Raw genomic sequence first — 16,704 nt, forward strand, 5'->3', positions numbered from 1 at the left:
TGACAATTGTGGCAGACCCGCACCGCGATTTGATGTGTCATTCAAATGAATGGCGTCCCGCGTTTTGTCATTCACACCTCGGTGCTTTCCATTTGCTTTTGCAGCGGATCTGCCCGCGATTCAAAATGCTGTAATGTGAATGCAGCCCATGTAAGTTATAGATTGGATAGCCTCTATTCCTGAGGAAGTGTAGTGCCTCACAGAAATATGTAGAGTGACAGCTGGAAAATTCTGTAGTAACATTGGTCATCTGTGGCTTTTTCTGAAATCTGCTACGTCACCAGCCAAGAGATCAGCAGTGTCTGTAAACTGGACCGCTTTAATGCCCAGCAGTACTTGCTTTTGGATGCTCTAACCACACTAGGGGCTGAGCCAAGGTCAGCTTTCACAAAACAGCTTGACATCCACCAGATCATTGGCATGTAACTACTCAAGGGTTATCGCTTACTAAAGGGTACAGTGTTTACATTTACTCTGCACTGTAAAAGATCTGCTACTAGAGATGCAATGTATCTTTTTACTCACTTACCATGCAAGTCTGCAAGGAATGTTTAGTTTATCAGGACAGTGCAGAAGCCGCCTCCTTCTTTTCTTTTCTTTTTTCAGAACAGATCATTCTGTTTAACTTATTGTCGATAACCAGGTAATAGGTTCACTTTAAAGTGGTTCTAAAACCAGGACATTTTTTTTTTACCTTAATGCATTCCCTACATTAAGCTAAAGAAATGATCAAGTAGTTGTATTGCCCCCTCACCTTCCTAATTACTTACTTCGAGTCAGCGCTGTGTCTGCCTGCAGTGGTGCTTGCCTGTGTTCCCCTCCTCACAGTACACAGAGGCAACAATGGGAGCCATTGGCTTCTGCTGCTCACAATCAAATCCTGAGAAGGAGCAGGGGGCGGGGCCGAGCCATGCTATGTATGTCTATAGACCTACACAGACCAGCTCAGGAGCAAGCCTGCACATCTGCCCCCACAGTGAAGCGGCTTGATATGGGGGGACACACACAAGAGGAGGAGCAGACCACGCCAGCGGGGGGGCCCAGAAGAAAGGGAATCTGGGCCGCTCTGTGCAATAACATTGCATAGAGAAGGTAAGTATACCATGTTTGTTATTTTAATTTAAAAAATGTATACAGTTTATCACCAGAGTATACCCCTCACATTTTTGTAAATATTTTATTATATCTTTTCATATGACAACACTGAGGAAATGACACTTTGCTGCAATGTAAAGTAGTTGAGTGTACAGCTTGTATAACAGTGTAAATTTGCTGTCACCTCAAAATACTTCAACACACAGCCATTAATGTCTAAACCTATGGCAACAAAAGTGAGTATACCCCTAAGTGAAAATGTCCAAATGGGGTCCAAAGTGTCAATATTTTGTGTGGCCACCATTATTTTACAGAACTGCCTTAACCCTCTTGGGCATGGAGTTCATCAGAGCTTCACATGTTGCCACTGGAGTCCTCTTCCACTCCTCCATGATGACATCACGGAGCTGGTGGATGTTAGAGACCTTGCGCTCCTCCACCTTCCATTTGAGGATGCCCCACAGATGCTCAATTAGGTTTAGGTCTGGAGATATGCTTGGCCAGTCCATCATCTTTACCCTCAGCTTCTTTGGCAAGGCAGTGGTCATCTTGATGGTGCGTTTGGGGTCGTTATGTTGGATTACTGCCCTGCGGCCCAGTCTCCGAAGAGAGGATCATGCTCTGCTTCAGTATGTCACAGTACATGTTGGCATTCATGGTTCCCTCAATGAACTGTAACTCCCCAGTGATGGCAGCACTCATGCAGCCCCAGACCATGAAACTCCCACCACCACGCTTGACTGTAGGCAAGACACACTTGTCTTTGTACTCCTCACGTGGTTGTCGCCACATACTTGACACCATCTGAAGTAAGTTTATCTTGGTCTCATCAGGACCAGGTTCCAGTAAGCCATGTCCTTAGTCTGCTTGTCTTCAGAAAACTGTTTGCAAGCTTTCTTGTGCATCATCTTTTAAAAGAGGCTTCCTTCTGGGACGACAGCCATGCAGATCAATTTGATGCAGTGTGCGGCGTATGGTCTGAGCACTGACAGGCTGACCCCCACCCCACCCCTTCAACCTCTGCAGCAATGCTGGCAGCACTCATACGTCTATTTCCCAAAGACAACCTCTGGATATGACGCTGAGCTCGTGCACTCAACTCCTTTGGTCGACCATGGCGAGTCTTGTTCTGAGTGGAATCTGTCCTGTTAAAGCACTGTATGATCTTGGCCACCATGCTGCAGCTCAGTTTCGGGGTCTTGGCAATCTTATTATAGCCTAGGCCAGTGATGGCGAACCTTGGCACCCCAGATGTTTTGGAACTACATTTCCCATGATGCTCAACTACACTGCAGAGTGCATGAGCATCATGGGAAATGTAGTTCCAAAACACCTGGAGTGCCAAGGTTCGCCATCACTGGCCTAGGCCATCTTTATGTAGACCAGCAATTCTTTTTTTCAGATTCTCAGAGTTCTTTGCCATGTTGAACTTCTATTTACCAGTATGAAAGAGTGAGAGCAATAACACCAAATTTAACACACCTGCTCCCCATTCACACCTGAGACCTTGTAACACTAACGAGTCATATGACACTGGGGAGGGAAAATGGCTAATGGGCCCAATTTGGACATTTTCACTTAGTGGTGTACTCACTTTTGTTGCCAGCGGCTTAGACATTAATGGCTGTGTGTTGCTATTTTGAGGGGGGAGCAAATTTGCTCTGTTATGCAAGCTGTATACTCACTACTTTACATTGTATCAGTGTCATTTCTTCAGTGTTGTCAGATAAAATGATCTATAATAAAATATTTACAAAAATGTGAGGGGTGTACTCATTTTTGTGAGATACTGTATATACTTTACAACTGATTTACTGTAAGTCTGTTATTTTTTTATTGCAATTATCATGCATTTATCATATTTGGCACAAGTCGCTTACTTGTTCTGTTCTGTGTAAAATGTTGGTGGGTTAGTGCAGAGACTTTTTTTTAGAACGCTGGGCATTAAAATGCAATAAATTCTTAAGGAAAAGTTAGTTTACTGTTTATATTATAAAAATTTATTTTTATATATTTGAGTTTTGCAAGTTATACATATACAAAAAAAGAATAAGAGTAGACTACTGGGAGTACCAATAATAAACAAAGTTACAACATACATGGGGTTAAAGTGCCATTTCTAGAAGTATACATTTATCTTCAAATGATATAAACACAATAGAATAATCACATCAAACACTTCATATCAACAACTCGAGTAATAGGTAAGTGACCAGAGTAAATCCTTAACCATCTCAATACAGGGCACTTACACCCCCTTCCCCTAACCCAAATTAGTGTATATTATTTGGTCTTTGTGAAAGTTATGGAGTCTACAAACTATGGTGCCAATCACTGAAAATTGATCAGGCCTTCAGTACATTAGGTGCATCTCATTTCTTGAGACACTAACAAGTCAGGAAAGTACAAATGCCCCCAATGACCCTTTTTAGAAAGTAGACATTCCAATTAAGTAGCATGGTGAGTTTTTTTAAGTTGTAATTTTTTCCCACAATTCTTTGCAAGATGACGATGTTGTGTTTTTTTTTTTTTTTACAAAATTTTCAGGTTATTTCTCACACATCGCATATGCATACAACAAATTACATATGCATACCCCAAAATACATTCTGCTACTCTTCAAAAGTATGGCGATACCACACGTGTGAGACTTTTACACAGCCTGGCCACATACAGAGGACCAACATTGAAGTAGCACCTTTAGGCGTTCTACAAGCATAAATGACATGACAAATGATCTCATTTCTCAACCACATATTACACTTTTGAAGGCCCAGGGGCACCAGGACAATAGAATTGCCCACAAAATGACCCCATTTTGGAAAGCAAACACCCCAACGTATATTCTATGAGGCATGGGCTGCAAATAGGTACTCATATGGACTGTGACAGGTCCTCTTTATGGGAGGGGTGGTGTGCGCAATTAGTGTGATTGGTGTACACTGTAGGCGGTAACGAGATGTTACCGCAATCTCCTTCTCACACACGATCGGTGTGTGAGAAGGAGATCCTGGTAACGTCTCGTTACTGCTCTGTTTACATTTAGTGATCGGCTGTGAAAGGATCACAGCCGATCATGTGGTAAACAGCCGCCGGCCAATGGCTGTTTACCAGCATAGGTGATGAGCAGTGTTCCCAGGAATACACTACCACCGCCGTGCAAAGTGGAGCGGTACCATCTGCGATCGGCCATGACTTTTTTTTTTTTTAATCAGAAAAGATTTTATTGTGTCATAAAAAATAGGTGTACAAAGTATACAAATACACAGCAATACTTTTTATATGATATACATTAGCAACAGTATTTTATACAATTGATGGTTTATAGATTGGAACTTAGTCATGACCATTCTTATTAATATATTTATATTAATTACGCTCCTTTTTTATACTTTTGGATCCATATATTACTGCTAGTAGGTTGTTAACAATGTACACGACACATCAAGAGATCTATATCAAAAGAGGAACTGTGTTCCTTCCAACGGGAAGGTGGAACCAACTGATGCCTTCACTCACAACCAGACCCCGTTAGGTCGCAACGAACCATATTACTAGATTTCCCCCAGGGTAGTAAATTATAGAATTACACCTCAATTTTTGAAGGTAGACTCAGGGGTTGTATTATCTTAACTAAATAGAGGTATATGTTCACTACTCGTATGAAGCCAGACGTTTACATTTGGAGTAGTCTATCAAGGACTAGCTGAGTGGGTGCCAAACCTGGAGTGTCCAGCCAGGGCTGCCAGATTTTGTAGAACTTATTACTCGCATTTCTATGTTGATACGTCAGTTTTTCTTTAGAGTGTTATTGACCTGTTCGATCCACTGTTTTGTTGTTGGGCTATCTGCTTACGTGCGATATAACAATCTGGAGACAGCTATATTGGCCGGGGGGACGAACAGTTCTTCGTCCACCGAACCAAGCAAGCATGTAACCTGATGTGTTGGAACAGTGGATCCATATATTTGTGATATGGTGTTAGTTACTTTACTCCAATATCTGAACAGTTTCTGGCAGTGCCATAGCAAGTGTATAAGGTCCCCATTAGCACCCCCCCCCCCCCCCCCCCCCCCCCCACACACACACATCTGGGGCACAGAGGAGAGTCCCTCCTGCCCCAGCTGTGAAGCAGCACTCATGTACGGTAGGTTCTGTGCAGGATGAAGAGCTGGGAGAGCCTGTAAGACGGGGACACTGAGACGATCGGCAAAGACTGCAAACATTGCTCCCACCGGTGTCTACACAGTAGTTTTGCTGCATCCTGTGAACTGGATAAGAGTGTGTTGTAGATGTGTGAGATCATGCCTTTTTTGTTCTGTGTATTTAGGATGAATGTTATGATCGGATGTTCTATATGTATCAAACTGGACCCTCATGCCTGTGATTGCACTGCGTGTCGGAGTTGGAGATATCTGTAAACGTTGTGTCTTGACAGTCCGAATTCTTCCTGCAGTTCAGTAAAGGATTTAAAGATGGTCTGTAAATAAAGTTGCAGTATGTACTTGATGCCCTTTGCTTCCCAGGACTGAAACCCCTCTAGCTTCTGTAGTTCTGAGTAACATGGGTTACGCCAAAGCGGGGTGTACTCCATGACTCCTATCATACCCAAGCAATGTTTAATATGGCCCCAGAATTTGGTCAGTAGGTTAATAGTAGGTAGTGATTTAAGAGTGTTGGGGAAGGTCTAATGTGGCATGAAATAGTATGTTACGGATAGAGTCTGATACATCAACCTCACCCCAGCCATCTAGGTGCTGTAACTGTGAGGCTAGGAAATAGAGGTGTATGTTAAGGACTGCCAGCGCCCCCTGGTCTTTACTGTACTGCAATGTGGATAGCCTGATTTTGGCAATCTTTTTCTTCCAAAGGAGACTTCGAAATATGGTATCAATACGTGTAAACCATTTACGTGGGATCCATTGCGGGGAATTATGTAGTATGTATAGTAACTGGGGCGCCCATACCATCTTTATGAGATTGGCTCTACCGGTGACTGAGATGGGTAGTTTACACCAAGCATCGCATTTGGTTTGTAGTTTATTAAACATAGGGAGGAGATTCAGGGCTAGATATTTGGAGGCATCCAGGGTGACCTGTACTCCTAAGTATTTGAATGAGGCTACCACCTGAAGGGACCCGACCCACTCCGGTAGCAGATCTGCAAGTTCGTTGAATAGTAGGAGGGCCGACTTGCTCCAATTAATAGAAGCCTGAGAAGGTACCAAAGTGCATAATTATAGACATCACGTTTGTTAGTGAGGTGGAGGTATCTCCTAAATATAAGAGAGTATCGTCCGCATATAATGATATTTTGTCAGTTGCAGAACCTCTCAGAAAACCCTCTATCAATGGAGACGCTCTTACCGTTTCCGCCAGCGGTTCCAGAGCTAGGGCGAACAGCAGGGGCGACAGAGGGTACCCCTATAAAGCCTGAAGGGTGCAGACAGAGTGCCATTAACACGCAGCCTGGTTGTGGGATTCGTATACAAAAGTCAGACCCATTTTATGAAGGTCTCCCCCAGATCAAACCTCTCCAGGACCCCCCCCATAAATATGGCCACTCGACGCTGTCAAAAGCCTTGGCAGCATCGAGGGAAGGACTGCTCTATTGCCCGGATTGTCCAGCGGTACCTGCAGATTTAAGAATAAGTGTCGTATGTTCAGAGCCGTAGATCTGGAAGGTATAAAGCCCGATTGGTCTCGGTGTATGAGTTTTTGAATAACCGAGTAGCCAAAACTCTGGCCAGTAGCTTCACGTCCGCTGTCAAAAGAGAGATGGGCCTATATGAGTCTGGAAGCAGGGGGTCCTTGCCTGGCTTGAGTATCAATATGATAGTGGCCTCTGTCATGGATGGAGGTAATTGCCCTAGTTCCAAAGTTTCTGTTAGGGTCTGTTTAAGTTGTGGAATCAGTGCGTCTGCATATTTTTTGTATACTTCTGCCGGCAGTCTGTCCGCACCCAGGGTCTTGCCCGGAGGCGAGAGGGACAATGCCTCCAAAAGTTCGTCAGTCGTGAGGGGAGTGTTCAACAGGTCCCTATCAGACTGTTCAAGCCGTGGTAAATTACACCCCTCAAGAAAATCTCGAGTTGCAGTGGAAGCAGAGGTGACCTTGGAGGAATAGACATCTTCATAGAATGTTTGAAATGTCGCAATAACCTCCGAGTGGGTATCCACTACCCGTCCGGTGGTATCTTGTACTTTCGCTATAAATGAAGGGTCTCTACCTACTTTAGCCAACATGTGTCCAGTATTTTCCCCTTCCTCATAGTATTTCTGCTGTAAAAAAAAAAAAGCGTTTGTTTTCTGCCTTCGACATTGTCATAGTATTAGCCAACTTTTGAGCCTCTAACCATCTCTTTTCAGTATGATCAGTCAGGTTTGCTATAAACAATGATTCCGCCTCCCGCAGGACAGAAAGCTCCCAGGCCTTGGTCTCGGTCTTAAAGCGGAAGTAAACCCATCCATAAAACAGTTACCTTTCCGGCACGTGCCGGAAATGTAACACTCCCATTGGTTGTGCTCTCAACCAAACTGTCAAACCATCCAATGGCGGGTGTCATAACGGATCACGTGTGCAGCATCATGGCAGTTGTAGATTAAACAGAGGCCAAGATGGCGGGTTCCTTGGCTGAAAACGATAGGAGGGTTTACTTCCACTTTAATGGAGGAGATTGTTTTTATGAACTAGCCTCTGATAAAGGCTTTAACCACTTGCCGACCGCCTAACGTATATATACGTCGGCAGAATGGCACGGGCAGGCAGAATCACGTACCTGTACGTGATCTGCCTCCCGCGGGCGGGGGGTCCGATCGGACCCCCCCCCCGGTGCCATCGGCGGTCGGCATCTGACTGGGAGCGTCGGGAGGCGAGGGGGAGACCATCCGATCGTGGCCCCCCCCTCGCGATCGCTCCCAGCCAATGGGAATCCTCCTCTGCCTGTGTGTAGTTTCACACAGGCAGAGGATGTGATGTCATCTCTCCTCGGTCTGGCAGTTTCCGTCCAGCGCCGAGGAGAGAAGACATGTAAGTGCACACAACACAAACACACACAGTAGAACATGCCAGGCATACCTTACACCCCCGATCGCCCCCCGATCCCCCCCTGTCACAAACTGACATTAGCAGTATTTTTTTTTTTTTTTTTTTTTTTTTTCTGATTACTGCATAGTGTCAGTTTGTGACAGTTACAGTGTTAGGGCAGTGAATATTACCCCCCTTTAGGTCTAGGATACCCCCCTAACCCCCCCTAATAAAGTTTTAACCCCTTGATCACCCCCTGTCACCAGTGTCACTAAGCGATCATTTTTCTGATCGCTGTATTAGTGTCGCTGGTGACGCTAGTTAGTGAGGTAAATATTTAGGTTCGCCGTCAGCGTTTTATAGTGACAGGGACCCCCATATACTACCGAATAAATGTTTTAACCCCTTGATTGCCCCCTAGTTAACCCTTTCACCACTGATCACCGTATAACTGTTACGAGTGACGCTGGTTAGTTCGTTTATTTTTTATAGTGTCAGGGCACCCGCCGTTTATTACCGAATAAAGGTTTAGCCCCCTGATCGCCCAGCGGTGATATGCGTCGCCCCAGGCAGCGTCAGATTAGCGCCAGTACCGCTAACACCCACGCACGCAGCATACGCCTCCCTTAGTGGTATCGTATCTGTACAGATCAATATCTGATCCAATCAGATCTATACTAGCGTCCCCAGCAGTTTAGGGTTCCCGAAAACGCAGTGTTAGCGGGATCAGCCCAGATACCCGCTAGCACCTGCGTTTTGCCCCTCTGCCCGGCCCACCCAAGTGCAGTATCGATCGATCACTGTCACTTACAAAACACTAAACGCATAACTGCAGCGTTCGCATAGTCAGGCCTGATCCCTGCGATCGCTAACAGTTTTTTTGGTAGCGTTTTGGTGAACTGGCAAGCACCAGCCCCAGGCAGCGTCAGATTAGCGCCAGTACCGCTAACACCCACGCACGCACCGTACACCTCCCTTAGTGGTATAGTATCTGATCGGATCAATATCTGATCTGATCAGATCTATACTAGCGTCCCCAGCAGTTTAGGGTTCCCACAAACGCAGTGTTAGCGGGATCAGCCCAGATACCTGCTAGCACCTGCGTTTTGCCCCTCCGCCCGGCCCAGCCCAGCCCACCCAAGTGCAGTATCGATCGATCACTGACACTTACAAAACACTAAACGCATAACTGCAGCGTTCGCAGAGTCAGGCCTGATTCCTGCGATCGCTAACAGTTTTTCTGGTAGCGTTTTGGTGAACTGGCAAGCACCAGCCCCAGGCAGCGTCAGGTTAGCGCCAGTACCGCTAACACCCACGCACGCAGCATACGCCTCCCTTAGTGGTATAGTATCTGATCGGATCAATATCTGATCCGATCAGATCTATACTAGCGTCCCCAGCAGTTTAGGGTTCCCACAAACGCAGTGTTAGCGGGATCAGCCCAGATACCTGCTAGCACCTGCGTTTTGCCCCTCCGCCCGGCCCAGCCCAGCCCACCCAAGTGCAGTATCGATCGATCACTGTCACTTACAAAACACTAAACACATAACTGCAGCGTTCGCAGAGTCAGGCCTGATCCCTGCGATCGCTAACAGTTTTTTTGGTAGCGTTTTGGTGAACTGGCAAGCACCAGCGGCCTAGTACACCCCGGTCGTAGTCAAACCAGCACTGCAGTAACACTTGGTGACGTGGCGAGTCCCATAAGTGCAGTTCAAGCTGGTGAGGTGGCAAGCACAAGTAGTGTCCCGCTGCCACCAAGAAGACAAACACAGGCCCGTCGTGCCCATAGTGCCCTTCCTGCTGCATTCGCCAATCCTAATTGGGAACCCACCACTTCTGCAGCGCCCGTACTTCCCCCATTCACATCCCCAATCAAATGCAGTCGGCTGCATGAGAGGCATTTTCTTTATGTCCTCCCGAGTACCCCTACCCACCGAACCCCCCCCAAAAAAGATATTGTGTCTGCAGCAAGCGCGGATATAGGCGTGACACCCGCTATTATTGTCCCCTCCTGTCCTGACAATCCTGGTCTTTGCATTGGTGAATATTTTGAACGCTACTATGCACTAGTTGAGTATTAGCGTAGGGTACAGCATTCCACAGACTAGGACACACTTTCACAGGGTCTCCCAAGATGCCATCGCATTTTGAGAGACCCGAACCTGGAAACGGTTACAGTTATAAAAGTTAGTTACAAAAAAAAGTGTAAAAAAAAAAAAAAACACATACAAAAATATAAAATAAAAAAAAAATAGTTGTCGTTTTATTGTTCTTTCTCTCTCTATTCTCTCTCTCTATTGTTCTGTTCTTTTTTACTGTATTCTATTCTGCAATGTTTTATTGTTATTATGTTTTATCATGTTTGCTTTTCAGGTATGCAATTTTTTATACCTTACCGTTTACTGTGCTTTATTGTTAACCATTTTTTTGTCTTCAGGTACGCCATTCACGACTTTGAGTGGTTATACCAGAATGATGCCTGCAGGTTTAGGTATCATCTTGGTATCATTCTTTTCAGCCAGCGGTCGGCTTTCATGTAAAAGCAATCCTAGCGGCTAATTAGCCTCTAGACTGCTTTTACAAGCAGTGGGAGGGAATGCCCCTCCCCCCCAACGTCTTCCGTGTTTTTCTCTGGCTCTCCTGTCTCAACAGGGAACCTGAAAATGCAGCCGGTGATTCAGCCAGCTGACCATAGAGCTGATCAGAGACCAGAGTGGCTCCAAACATCTCTATGGCCTAAGAAACCGGAAGCTACGAGCATTTTATGACTTAGATTTCGCCGGATGTAAACAGCGCCATTGGGAAATTGGGAAAGCATTTTATCACACCGATCTTGGTGTGGTCAGATGCTTTGAGGGCAGAGGAGAAATCTAGGGTCTAATAGACCCCAATTTTTGCAAAAAAGAGTACCTGTCACTACCTATTGCTATGATAGGGGATATTTACATTCCCTGAGATAACAATAAAAATGATTAAAAAAAAAAAAAAATGAAAGGAACAGTTTAAAAATAAGATAAAAAAATAATAATAATAAAGAAAAAAAAAAAAAAAAAAAAAAAAAAGCACCCCTGTCCCCCCTGCTCTCGCGCTAAGGCGAACGCAAGCGTCGGTCTGGCGTCAAATGTAAACAGCAATTGCACCATGCATGTGAGGTATCGCCGCGAAGGTCAGATCGAGGGCAGTAAGTTTAGCAGTAGACCTCCTCTGTAAATCTAAAGTGGTAACCTGTAAAGGCTTTTAAAGGCTTTTAAAAATGTATTTAGTTTGTCGCCACTGCACGTTTGTGCGCAATTTTAAAGCATGTCATGTTTGGTATCCATGTACTCGGCCTAAGATCATCTTTTTTATTTCATCAAACATTTGGGCAATATAGTGTGTTTTAGTGCATTAAAATGTAAAAAAGTGTGTTTTTTCCCCAAAAAATGCGTTTGAAAAATCGCTGCGCAAATACTGTGTGAAAAAAAAAAATGAAACACCCACCATTTTAATCTGTAGGGCATTTGCTTTAAAAAAAAATATATAATGTTTGGGGGTTCAAAGTAATTTTCTTGCAAAAAAAAATTATTTTTTTATGTAAACAATAAGTGTCAGAAAGGGCTTTGTCTTCAAGTGGTTAGAAGTGTGGGTGATGTGTGACATAAGCTTCTAGATGTTGTGCATAAAATGCCAGGACAGTTCAAAACCCCCCCAAATGACCCCATTTTGGAAAGTAGACACCCCAAGCTATTTGCTGAGAGTCATGTTGAGTCCATGGAATAATTTATATTGTGACACAAGTTGCGGGAAAGAGACAATTTTTTATTTTTTTTATTTTTTTTTGCGCAAAGTTGTCACTAAATGATATATTGCTCAAACATGCCATGGGAATATGTGAAATTACACCCCAAAATACATTCTGCTGCTTCTCCTGAGTACGGGGATACCACATGTGTGGGACTTTTTGGGAGCCTAGCCGCGTACGGGACCCCGAAAACCAAGCACCGCCTTCAGGCTTTCTAAGGCCGTAAATTTTTGATTTCACTCTTCACTGCCTATCACAGTTTCGGAGGCCATGGAATGCCCAGGTGGCAAAAAAAACCCCCCAAATGACCCCATTTTGGAAAGTAGACACCCCAAGCTATTTGATGAGAGGTATAGTGAGTATTTTGCAGACCTCACTTTTTGTCACAAAGTTTTGAAAATTGAAAAAAGAAAAAAAAAAATTTTTTTTCTCGTCTTTCTTTATTTTCAAAAACAAATGAGAGCTGCAAAATACTCACCATGCCTCTCAGCAAATAGCTTGGGGTGTCTACTTTCCAAAATGGGGTCATTTGGGGGGGGTTTGTGCCACCTGGGCATTCCATGGCCTCCGAAACTGTGATAGGCAGTGAGGAGTAAAATCAAAAATGTACGCCCTTAGAAATCCTGAAGGCAGTGATTGGTTTTCGGGGTCCCGTACGCGGCTAGGCTCCCAAAAAGTCCCACACATGTGGTATCCCCATACTCAGGAGAAGCAGCTAAATGTATTTTGGGGTGCAATTCCACATATGCCCATGGCCTGTGTGAGCAATATATCATTTAGTGACAACTTTGTGCAAAAAAAAAAAAAAATTTGTCACTTTCCCGCAACTTGTGTCAAAATATAAAACATTCCATGGACTCAACATGCCTCAAAGCAAATAGCTTGGGGTGTCTACTTTCCAAAATGGGGTCATTTGGGGGGGTTTTATGTCATCTGGGCATTTTATGGCCTTCAAAACTGTGATAGGTAGTGAGGAGTAAAATCAAAAATGTACGCCCTTAGAAATCCTGAAGGCAGTGATTGGTTTTCGGGGTCCCGTACGCGGCTAGGCTCCCAAAAAGTCTCACACATGTGGTATCCCCATACTCAGGAGAAGCAGCTAAATGTATTTTGGGGTGCAATTCCACATATGCCCATGGCCTGTGTGAGCAATATATCATTTAGTGACAACTTTTTGTAATTTTTTTTTTTTTTTTTTTGTCATTGTTCAATCACTTGGGACAAAAAAAAATGAATATTCAATGGGCTCAACATGCCTCTCAGCAAATTCCTTGGGGTGTCTACTTTCCAAAATGGGGTCATTTGTGGGGGTTTTGTACTGCCCTGCCATTTTAGCACCTCAAGAAACGACATAGGCAGTCATAAATTAAAGGCTGTGTAAATTCCAGAAAATGTACCCTAGTTTGTAGACGCTATAACTTTTGCGCAAACCAATAAATATACACTTATTGACATTTTTTTTACCAAAGACATGTGGCCGAATACATTTTGGCCTAAATGTATGACTAAAATTGAGTTTATTGGATTTTTTTTAGAACAAAAAGTAGAAAATATCATTTTTTTTCAAAATTTTCGGTCTTTTTCCGTGTATAGCGCAAAAAATAAAAACGGCAGAGGTGATCAAATACTATCAAAAGAAAGCTCTATTTGTGGGAAGAAAAGGACGCAAATTTCGTTTGGGTACAGCATTGCATGACCGCGCAATTAGCAGTTAAAGCGACGCAGTGCCGAATTGTAAAAAGTGCTCTGGTCAGGAAGGGGGTAAAACCTTCCGGGGCTGAAGTGGTTAAGTGCATCCCAGCAAATACCTGAGGGCGCTGTATTTTTATTAATGGCAATAAAGTCTACAAGAGCGGCTGTTATTGGGTCCGGTGTAGGAAACAAGGATAGCCAGAATGGACTTATTTTCCAGTGATTCCGTTTATTAGGGCCTGCTGTATTTACCTTAACCCAATATGGGGAATGGTCAGAGACCGTCCTCGGTTCATACTGGGTATCAGTTATAAATGGTAACATCTCCATATTACAAAGACCAAGGTCAATCCTGGACAGTCCCCTATGCGATGCCGAATGGCAAAAATACGTTTTAGTTTGGGGGATTTCTCAATCGCCAGACATCAGCCCCATCACCGTCAGCAAATGGGCAAATGGTGTCGGACCACAAGTCCTAAATCTATCGGGGTGAGTCATTGAAAATTTGTCCAACTGAGGGTTTAAATAATTATTAAAGTCTCCCAACACAAGGGCTGGGACATTAGGGTGACGAGCCAGGAAACCTGCCAAAATATTAGGAACTTCTGCAGAAAATGGGGGAGGTATGTATACATTTGCCAATATACACTCCAAGCCCTCTACATTACATCTAAGGAAAATATATCTCCCCTTATCTATTACAGAATGCATACAAGTAAATGGTGTCCCTTGGGGGATCAAAATACTTACACCCCTAGAGAATGAAGAATATACAGAGTGAAATTGCTGGCTGAACAATCGGGCCGAAAATTGCATTGATTGATCCGTGTGCATATGCGTTTCTTGTAGACGTAGTATTGAGGACCGTAGGCGTTTAGCTATATGTGACACAGCCAGGCTTTTCACTCCACTACTCAGACCACGTACATTCCAACTAAGCACTACATGGGATCTAGCCATGTCCTAGTATCAGAGCATATAACTGACTACCAAATGAAATTCTAAGAGATGCGCATACCTCCCTTACACAATCTACATGCATGCTATGCCAGTGAAGGTATACATGGTATAAGGGTAGTAAGGCTTTTTTATGTGTGCGTTGCAGTTCAAACCCCATTACGGGATCGCCATTAGATAAAAGGGATATCCTCCTGGAGGTCTGCAAAGCGTTTCGGTTCATGAGAAGAGGCATCAAATAGGCCAACAGGGCCTCAACAAAGAACTTTGTAAAAAATAAACTTTGTCCTCCTGGAACATAGAGGGTGTGTGGGGTGACGTGACTCTCACCCCGATGCCAATGCTGTTCGTGGGCCTAAAAGGCACACCGGGCAAGATGGGGAACGTGGTTACAACAGGTTTCATCATGTAGGGCATCCGCCTTGCCAAGAATGAGCTATCAATAGAAATGGTATACTATGTCAAAGTTTGCGTTCCGCATACCTTGAGTGTATGTGTCTCAAACATCTCCTCTGCGATTTGCCGCTTCCTCCCTGATGGAGCGTTCTTCTCTGTCCAGCCATTGTGACACCAATTGTGGTTTGTTGAAGAAATGGACCTGGTCTCTGGCCACCACGCGGAGACGGGAGGGATACAGCATAGAGTACTGCACGTTGAGGGCCTTCAAACGTTTCTTGGCGTCGTTAAATTGTGCTCTCTGCTTTTGCACTTCTACAGAGAAATCCGGAAATAATGAGATTTTTGAATTATCCATTTTTAGAGCGTCCCCCAGGTTCCTAGCTTTGAAAAGTATGACATCTCTGTCCTTGTAGTTAAGGAGCTTAAACAGAAACGTACGGGGTGGATTGCCCGGTGGTAAAGGTCTCATGGGTACCCTATGGGCTCTTTCAACACAGAGCATGGGGAGAACGCTTCCTTCCCATAAGTTTGAAGAAGCCACTGTTCAATGAATTGAACTGGATTTTTTCCTTCGGTCTTTTCAGGAATGCCGATTGCTCTAACATTGTTTCGTCTCATTCTGTTTTCCATGTCATCAATGCGACCTGCATGCCTGTCAACCGCCATTGTATTATAGTGGCCCTCCCGTTGCATAGGGGCCCAGTCATCCTCCATTGTGCCTAGTCTGTCCTCCAAGGCTGTAGTACGATCTCTCAACTTTTGCATGTCTTGTCTAACAAAAGAAAGCTCAGCCTTAACCCCCTTAGTTTCTGAAGTCAAAGCTGCTATAGAGGTATTACAGGAGAGGACTGCAGCCATATCATCTCTAAGGGTGGGTTCTGGGCTGTTCTGGTCAAGGGCACTAGCGGACTGTGGACTTGACATGCAGACTGGGGTACTCACATTGTCCCATGGAAGGCAAGGTGTAGGAGGTTCCTCCAGTGGTATGGTGTCGTCTGCCTCATCCTGGTTGTCAAACCGCTCAGTATGGGTGAAAGCATGCTGAGGGGAATCCCTGGGTGTCATCTTGGCAACGCGCTTCATAGCTGCAGCTTTGTATGTTTCTTTAACATGAGGTGGCCCGCCGCCAGCTTGGTGCAGAGCAGGATACCGATCCCCATCGGGATATAATGCTGGATGGAACTAAAGGTATCTCCGTGAAGTTGGGGACTGTGGCTATCTGTGCCGGTATGCGGTGCCGCAGACCTAGTGGTATTTGTGCCGTTTTTCAGGAGTTTTCCTTGGATGTATGGCAGAGCAGCGCATCCCCGCTGCCTGTTACATCAGCCACCAAGCCACGCTCCTCAGCCACGACTTTATCACAGCTGATCACATGGTACACAGCCATGCCAATGGCTGTTCACCACCCCCCAGAGCAGCAAGCGGTGACTCTGACACACCACCACCGAAGGAACAGGGATGTGCACACATTCCCTGTTTAAATGGATGACATCCAGAATGAGAGCCACCCCACCTGGCCATCATATGGCAGGCAGCAATCGGTTAAAGAGGACGTAAACTGATAAATTTTATATATATACACACACACATTAACTTCCCTGCAAAGTAAAGGCATAATGTGCTAGTATGTGACACTTACCTACAAATTAAGCCCATCATCCCCACTGGAGGCCACATCCATCTCCCTTCCTGGGCCGCAGACTCTGGCTGTGTGACTAGCCATAGCCACGTGACAACTCCCATGCATGCACGT

The sequence above is a fragment of the Aquarana catesbeiana genome, linkage group LG04 (genome assembly GCF_042186555.1).
Source record: "Aquarana catesbeiana isolate 2022-GZ linkage group LG04, ASM4218655v1, whole genome shotgun sequence".
In the NCBI taxonomy this organism is placed as follows: Eukaryota; Metazoa; Chordata; class Amphibia; order Anura; family Ranidae; genus Aquarana; species Aquarana catesbeiana.